This window comes from Triticum dicoccoides, chromosome 5A (assembly GCF_002162155.2).
Source record: "Triticum dicoccoides isolate Atlit2015 ecotype Zavitan chromosome 5A, WEW_v2.0, whole genome shotgun sequence".
NCBI classification, from domain to species: Eukaryota; Viridiplantae; Streptophyta; class Magnoliopsida; order Poales; family Poaceae; genus Triticum; species Triticum dicoccoides.
In genome coordinates this window covers 510,949,520-510,956,123 of record NC_041388.1, presented here as the reverse complement: position 1 = coordinate 510,956,123, position 6,604 = coordinate 510,949,520, and the positions used below count along the sequence as shown (strand labels likewise).

Sequence of the window (6,604 nt, the reverse complement as noted above, 5' to 3'; positions counted from 1 at the left end):
AGAAACGTTGAACCATCGATCAAAAATTTATGAAACTTGCACATATTAGTCATTCATGCGTGAGTGATTTTCTGTAATTTTTTCAATTTTTTCTGAGAACTTTCAAATTTGGTCAAAATTTGCAGCTGAAATTTGAATTTCCTCCAAAATGGCTCATCAAAATGAGCTCAAATTTTACCAGAATGGTCACACATATATGGTTCTTTATATGGATTTTTTTCCAATTTTTTCTGGGTTGTTCGAAAAAAATTCCAAAAGTTGGGCAGCATTTTGGCTCAATTTGGACAGCATTTCCACTGTTTATGCACATATCATCCAAATCCTAACATATATTTCCAGAAAGACATTCATATCCATATCACACTTGAACTCAGTATAGAAAAATAAAGCATTTCACATGTCCATACATCATTCATTTTCATACATCATCTAACATAAGGTGTCAAGTCTGGCATATTACAACCAAAAACATAAGGAAACATTTGATGCATTGTTCCACACAAAGTAGGATGGCAAGTCTGGCAAACTATAACTAAAAGCATAGAGAACATAGAAGATCAATCACAACACTAGCTCTTCCTTCTCTTCGGGGTCAACTTTCTAGCCCTTGAGCTCGAGGACATGTCATATGCAATCATGGTGTTCCCAACGGTTGTGGTAGGTTGCTGGGACGCCTCATCAGCCAACGCCATAGTCAACATCCTTCTTGTCACAGGATTGGGACTGCCTTGAAGACTATGTGGCATAGTGATCATGTGCCTACTGGGAGTGGCAACAACTTCAAGTTGTGGTGCTGCATGTGTTTCCTCATCAGCCAACGCCGCAGCCAACATCCTGCATGTATTGAGAAATGTAAGAATTGCAAGGAAAATTATATATTTCTATAGTGTGTGGATGTGTTACCTTCTTGTCACTGGATTGGGACTGCCTTGAAGACGGGTTGCTCGCTTCCATCATCAAGCTTGGCGACATAAGAAGCAAGTCTAACAGTTATTGTGAAAACATTGGGTGGTGGAGGCATCCTACTCGACAATAAGCAACTACAGAGTTAGCGTGTTAAATAATGAGCAACAAATAGAAGCAGTAGATACTTTGCTTTCTCACCTCGGCTTGGTTGAGAACAAAGTCTCGGGTAAGCCATCACCCGTCTCCGGTTCGGCCATCATCAACACTTAGCTCATCTCAAATTTATGGTCTGCATCAACAATAAATCAACCAACCATCAAATCTCTAGTGACAAGCAATAATCAAATAGGAATAGCACTGCAGCCTACGGGCATGAGCAGCAGCGGCAGTCACGGCCATGAGCAGCACCAAATTATTTACATTTCAATTATCATGCAATACATTTTGATATCTATATTTAGTGTTGTCGATATTTGCATATTCTTCTATAAACTTGGTCTAGCTTAGGACAAACACATAACTTGAAACAATTTGGAATGAAACATCAAAAAGGATATATGCATATGTAGGTTCTTCTTTTCCTACTATATTAAGAATATAGTAATATAGCAGTGTATATCAGATTACTCCAAAAGTTAGCCGTGTAATCACAAGTTATATTCCAACGAAACTGAAAGCACATGAATAAATAATCAGTACACCATTTATTTTCTTGGAGCAACACTTCCCTAAGATCTCAATTCCAAATTTTATCAATCTTCTCACCTTGACATATTCGCAAGTACAAAAGGGAGCAACAAATAGGAATAGTTATATTGTGAAAACACATGGGGTGAGAAGCAACAGCACTGGCCACACACGGCCACCAGAAGCTGCAGCTGCGGACAACACGGGCGACGAGCAGCAGTAGAGGCCATGAGCCGCTACTTCTGCCCTGCTGCTCCCCGGATGCCCGCCTGCCACGCACGGCAACGAGCAGCAGCAGTGGTGGCGCGCACATGCACGCAGGCGGCGGGGACGCATGGCCAGGAGCAGCAGATGCGGTGGCGGCGGCGCACGGGCAGGCAAGGGGCGGCAGCGGCGCAAAACGTGTGTGGAGGTGGTGGCCGGCGACGGGCGGCGGGCGGACAGGCGGTGGCCGGCAGCGGAGCAAAACGCGAGGGGCGATGGCGGCGACAAGTAACCCTAACCCTAGGTGGCAAAGGCCGGGGCGGGAAAGAAGACTCGCCTTCGCCGTCGCGGACCACCGGGGCCGTCGCCGTTGCCGTCGTTGACCACGTGCATCTCCTGGAGCTGGCCGCCGCCGTCTCCTACAGACGAGCAGGGGATGAGTTGCGAAAGAACGAGTTCCTCGTCCTCTCGTTTCTGGTCAATCTGTTCGGGAGGGGCAAGTTTGTCATTATACGTGGGACCCATCTGACAGAGGGCAAAAGATTAAAGTGCAAAGTAAAAGATGGCAAAAGATCAAATACAAAATAAAGAGTGGCAAATAATCAAAGTCCAAAGTAAGGGGGGGAACCAAATCCCCCCTTTTCTTAACCCTAGCATTGTGTGTGCGTGTGTGTTATGTGTGTGGTGGCCGACCGGCTCTCCGTTAGCTAACTTGTACTCCTACTAGTTAGTCTAATCAGTGGTTAGGTATAGTGCAAATGATAGGTGGACCCCCCTCTAAATATCCACTTAAAAAGAAAATGCAAAATATGTGTGAATGACACCTAGGCCCCATCTACAGTTTTGACCAGTCAACAGTTGACTATTGACTGCACTGTTGACTGAGTCAACAGGGACCCCTGGACCCACTGTCAGCCTCCGGTGGCCCTGCTGTGTGCACTCAGCTGGGTGCACATAGCAGTTTCCCCTTTTATTCCGAATTAATAATAATTTCGGAATATTGTTAAAACTTTGAAAAATCATAGAAAATAATCCGTAACTCCGATGAAAAAGTTTTATACATGAAAGTTGCTCAGAACGACGAGACGAATCCGAACACGTGGTTTGTTTACCTGTCGGATGCCTCTAACTATCTGAACATGGAGCTTTCCCCCTCCGGTCATCTGTCTGACACAGGTCTGAAACCGGGAAAATATTCTCGGTTAAATTCCTCCTTCACCTATATCGTATAGCCATACGTTAGGTCACTCCTAGCACAACGTTTGCCGTTTCTTGCTTTGTGTTACATTTGATTGCTCTCTTATTTATTGTGTTCCCTCTCCATTACTTATTTCTGGTAGACTCCGAGACCGTTGCCGATGCTCGTGTGTTCGACTACGCTGTTGATGACCCCTCTTTCTTGCCAAAGAAACCAGGCAGCCCCCCCCCCCCTGATCACCAGATATCACCTACTCTCCTCTATACTGCTTGCATTAGAGTAGTGTAGCATGTTACTGCTTTTCTTTAATCCTATTCTGATGCATAGCTTGACATTGTTGCTACAACTGTTGATACCTTACCTGCAACCCTAAATGCTTAGTATAGGATTCTAGATTATCATCAGTGGCCCTACATTCTTGTCAGTCTGCCGTTCTATACTATCGGGCCATGATCACGTCGGTGTTGATCATGGGTTTATACTATACATACATACTATACATGTTGTGACTAAAGTCGGGTTGGGTCGTAGAGTACCCGCAAGTGATTCCGATGTGGGGGCTGAAGGGGCAGGTGGTTCCATCCAGGTAGTGGTGGGCCTGGGTTCCCGACGGCCCCTGACTATTACTTTGTGGCAGAGCGACATGGCAGGTTGAGACCACCTAGGAGAGAGGTGGGCCTGGCCCTGGTCGGCGTCCGTGGTTACTTCAAAATAACACGCTTAATGAGATCTTGGTATTTGATCTGAGTCTGGCCACTGGCCTATACGCACTAACCAACTACGCGGGAACAGTTATGGGTACTCGACGTCGTGGTATCAGCCGAAGCCTTCTTGACGTCAGCGACTGAGCGGCGCGCGCCGGGTTGGACTGGAACGCCTGCTCTTGTATCAGGGAGGCCAGGTCTGCTTACCGGCCGCGTTCGCAACATGCAGGTGTGAAATGGGCGATGGGCCCAGACCCCTATGCCATAGGATTTAGACCGGTGTGCTGACCTCTTTGTTGTGCCTAGGTAGGGCTGCAACGGGTTGATCTTCCAAGGCCGGGCATGACCCAGGAAAGTGTGTCCGGACAAAGAGGATCGAGCGTGTTGGGAAATGTGGTGCACCCCTGCAGGGAAGTTTATCTATTCGAATAGCCATGTCCCTCGGTAAAAGGATGACCCAGAGTTGTACCTTGACCTTATGACAACTAGAACCGGATACTTAATAAAACACATCCTTCCAAGTGCCAGATACAACCGGTGATCGCTCTCTCACAGGGCGACGAGGGGAGGATCATCGGGTAGGGTTATGCTATGCGATGTTACTTGGTGAACTTACCATCTACTCTCTTCTTCTGCTGCGAGATGGAGGTTAGCAGAAGCGTAGTCTTCGATAGGACTAGCTATCCCCCTCTTATTCCGGCATTCTGCAGTTCATTCCACATATACTACCCCTTTCATTGATACCAATGCATATGTAGTGTAGCTCCTTGCTTGCGAGTACTTTGGATGAGTACTCATGGTTGCTTTGCTCCCCCTTTTCCCCTTTCTATATCCGATTGTTGCGACCAGACATTGGAGTCCAGGAGCCAGACGTCACTGTCGATGACGACTGCTTCTACTCGGGAGGTGCATACTACTACGTGCAGGCCACTGACGACGACCAGGAGTAGTTTAGGAGGATCCCAGACAGGAGGCCTGCGCCTCTTTCGATCTCTATCCCAGTTTTTGCTAGCCTTCTTAAGGCAAACTTGTTTAACTTATGTCTGTACTCAGATATTGTTGCTTCCGCTGACTCGTCTATGATCGAGCTCTTGCATTCGAGTCCTCGAGGCCCTGTCTTGTAATATGATGCTTGTATGACTTATTTTATTTGTAGAGTTGTGTTGTGATATCTCCTCGTGAGTCCCTGATCTTGATCGTACATGTTTGCGTGTATGATTAGTGTACGGCCAAACTGGGGGCATTACACATGATCGAGACTCATCTCCGATCAATAACCAATAGCGGAACCTGGATGCTCATATTGGTTCCTACATATTCTACGAAGATCTTTATCGGCCAAACCGCATAACAACATATGTTGTTCCCTTTGTCATTGGTATGTTACTTGCCCGAGATTCGATTAACGGTATCATCATAGCTAGTTCAATCTCGTTACCGGCAAGTCTCTTTACTCATTCCATAATGCAACATCTTGCAACTAACTCATTAGTCACATTGCTTGCAAGGCTTATAGTGATGTACATTACCCAGAGGGCCCAAAGATACCTCTCTGACAATCAGAATGACAAACCCTAATCTTGATCTATGCCAACTCGACAAACACCATCGGAGACACCTGTAGAGCATCTTTATAATCACCCGGTTAGGTTGTGACGTTTGATAGCACACTAAGTGTTCCACCGGTATTCGGGAGTTGCATAATCTCATAGTCATAGGAACATGTATAAGTTATGAAGAAAGCAATAGCAATAAACTAAATGATCATTATGCTATGCTAACGGATGAGTCTTGTCCATCACATCATTATCTAATGATGTGATCCCGTTCATCAAATGACAACACATGTCTATGATTAGGAAACTTAACCATCTTTGATTAACGAGCTAGTCAAGTAGAGGCATACTAGGGACACTCTGTTTTGTCTATGTATTCACACATGTACTAAGTTTCCGGTTAATACAATTCTAGCATGAATAATAAACATTTATCATGATATAAGGAAATATAAATAACAACTTTATTATTGCCTCTAGGGCATATTTCGTTCATATATGTAGGAATATTGGGGATGTCTAAAACTTTAAATACACAATGCATAACTTTGGTGGCACCTGCCTCGCAAACCCGAAATCACCCTTGGATATGTATATATATATATATATATATATATATATATATATATATATATATATATATATATAATGACATAATGTTGTACCTAGCTAGGATGCTTGCCCCACCACCTCCCACTTCGTGTCAGCGGGGCGGATGCACGTAATGATCGATACTTTGGTCATACATGCATGTCGCCATGACCTACCATAAGATGGACCAATGAATCTATCGTTTGGTCAAACGACAGTTGTTGTTGTCGATAAACCGCTTGGGCCAATAGATTGAACCATCATAAAAATCGCACGAGAGGGACCACAAAACTAGCACCTCTTGCATGCGGCCCAAAATGATGTACGTTGGGAAGGGGTGATGTGTGTTTTCAATATGGAATAATGTACAATTTAGATGTGGTGCCTATCTCTCGATACAGACAACAACCATGAAGGCGAGGTAGTTAAGGACGAGATACGCAGGGTTTGATGTAGGTCAAACCCAGCAATCTGAGCATGTGCGAGGGAATCCTGACAACGCATGAGCTCAAGCTTTGGTTGAGCGACATGTGATGGTGATCGGCCCTAACACGAACTAGGAGGAATCCATTCATGGACAACACATACCCCTCATTATAGGTTAAAGGGATGATATATATATATATATACACTCGGGGAGCCCACAGATATGTGTGTCGTCACAAAAAACCACACAAGGGAGACGTGGTCGATGAGAAGACCCCGTATACACTTCATGCGGCCCGAAAATATGTATGGGTATGGTGGTGTGTGATGTG

General features: G+C 45.0%; 1 long non-coding RNA gene across 1 annotated transcript; it reads right to left on the bottom strand.

Moving 5' to 3' along the window:
• Positions 1 to 376: 376 nt before the first annotated feature.
• Positions 377 to 1,200, bottom strand: LOC119302441. Its single transcript, XR_005147578.1, has 3 exons — positions 1,105 to 1,200; positions 904 to 1,022; positions 377 to 834 (listed from the first exon to the last, which is right to left on the bottom strand). It is a non-coding gene; the product is annotated as an uncharacterized LOC119302441 (long non-coding RNA).
• Between the last annotated feature and the right edge of the window lie 5,404 nt (positions 1,201 to 6,604).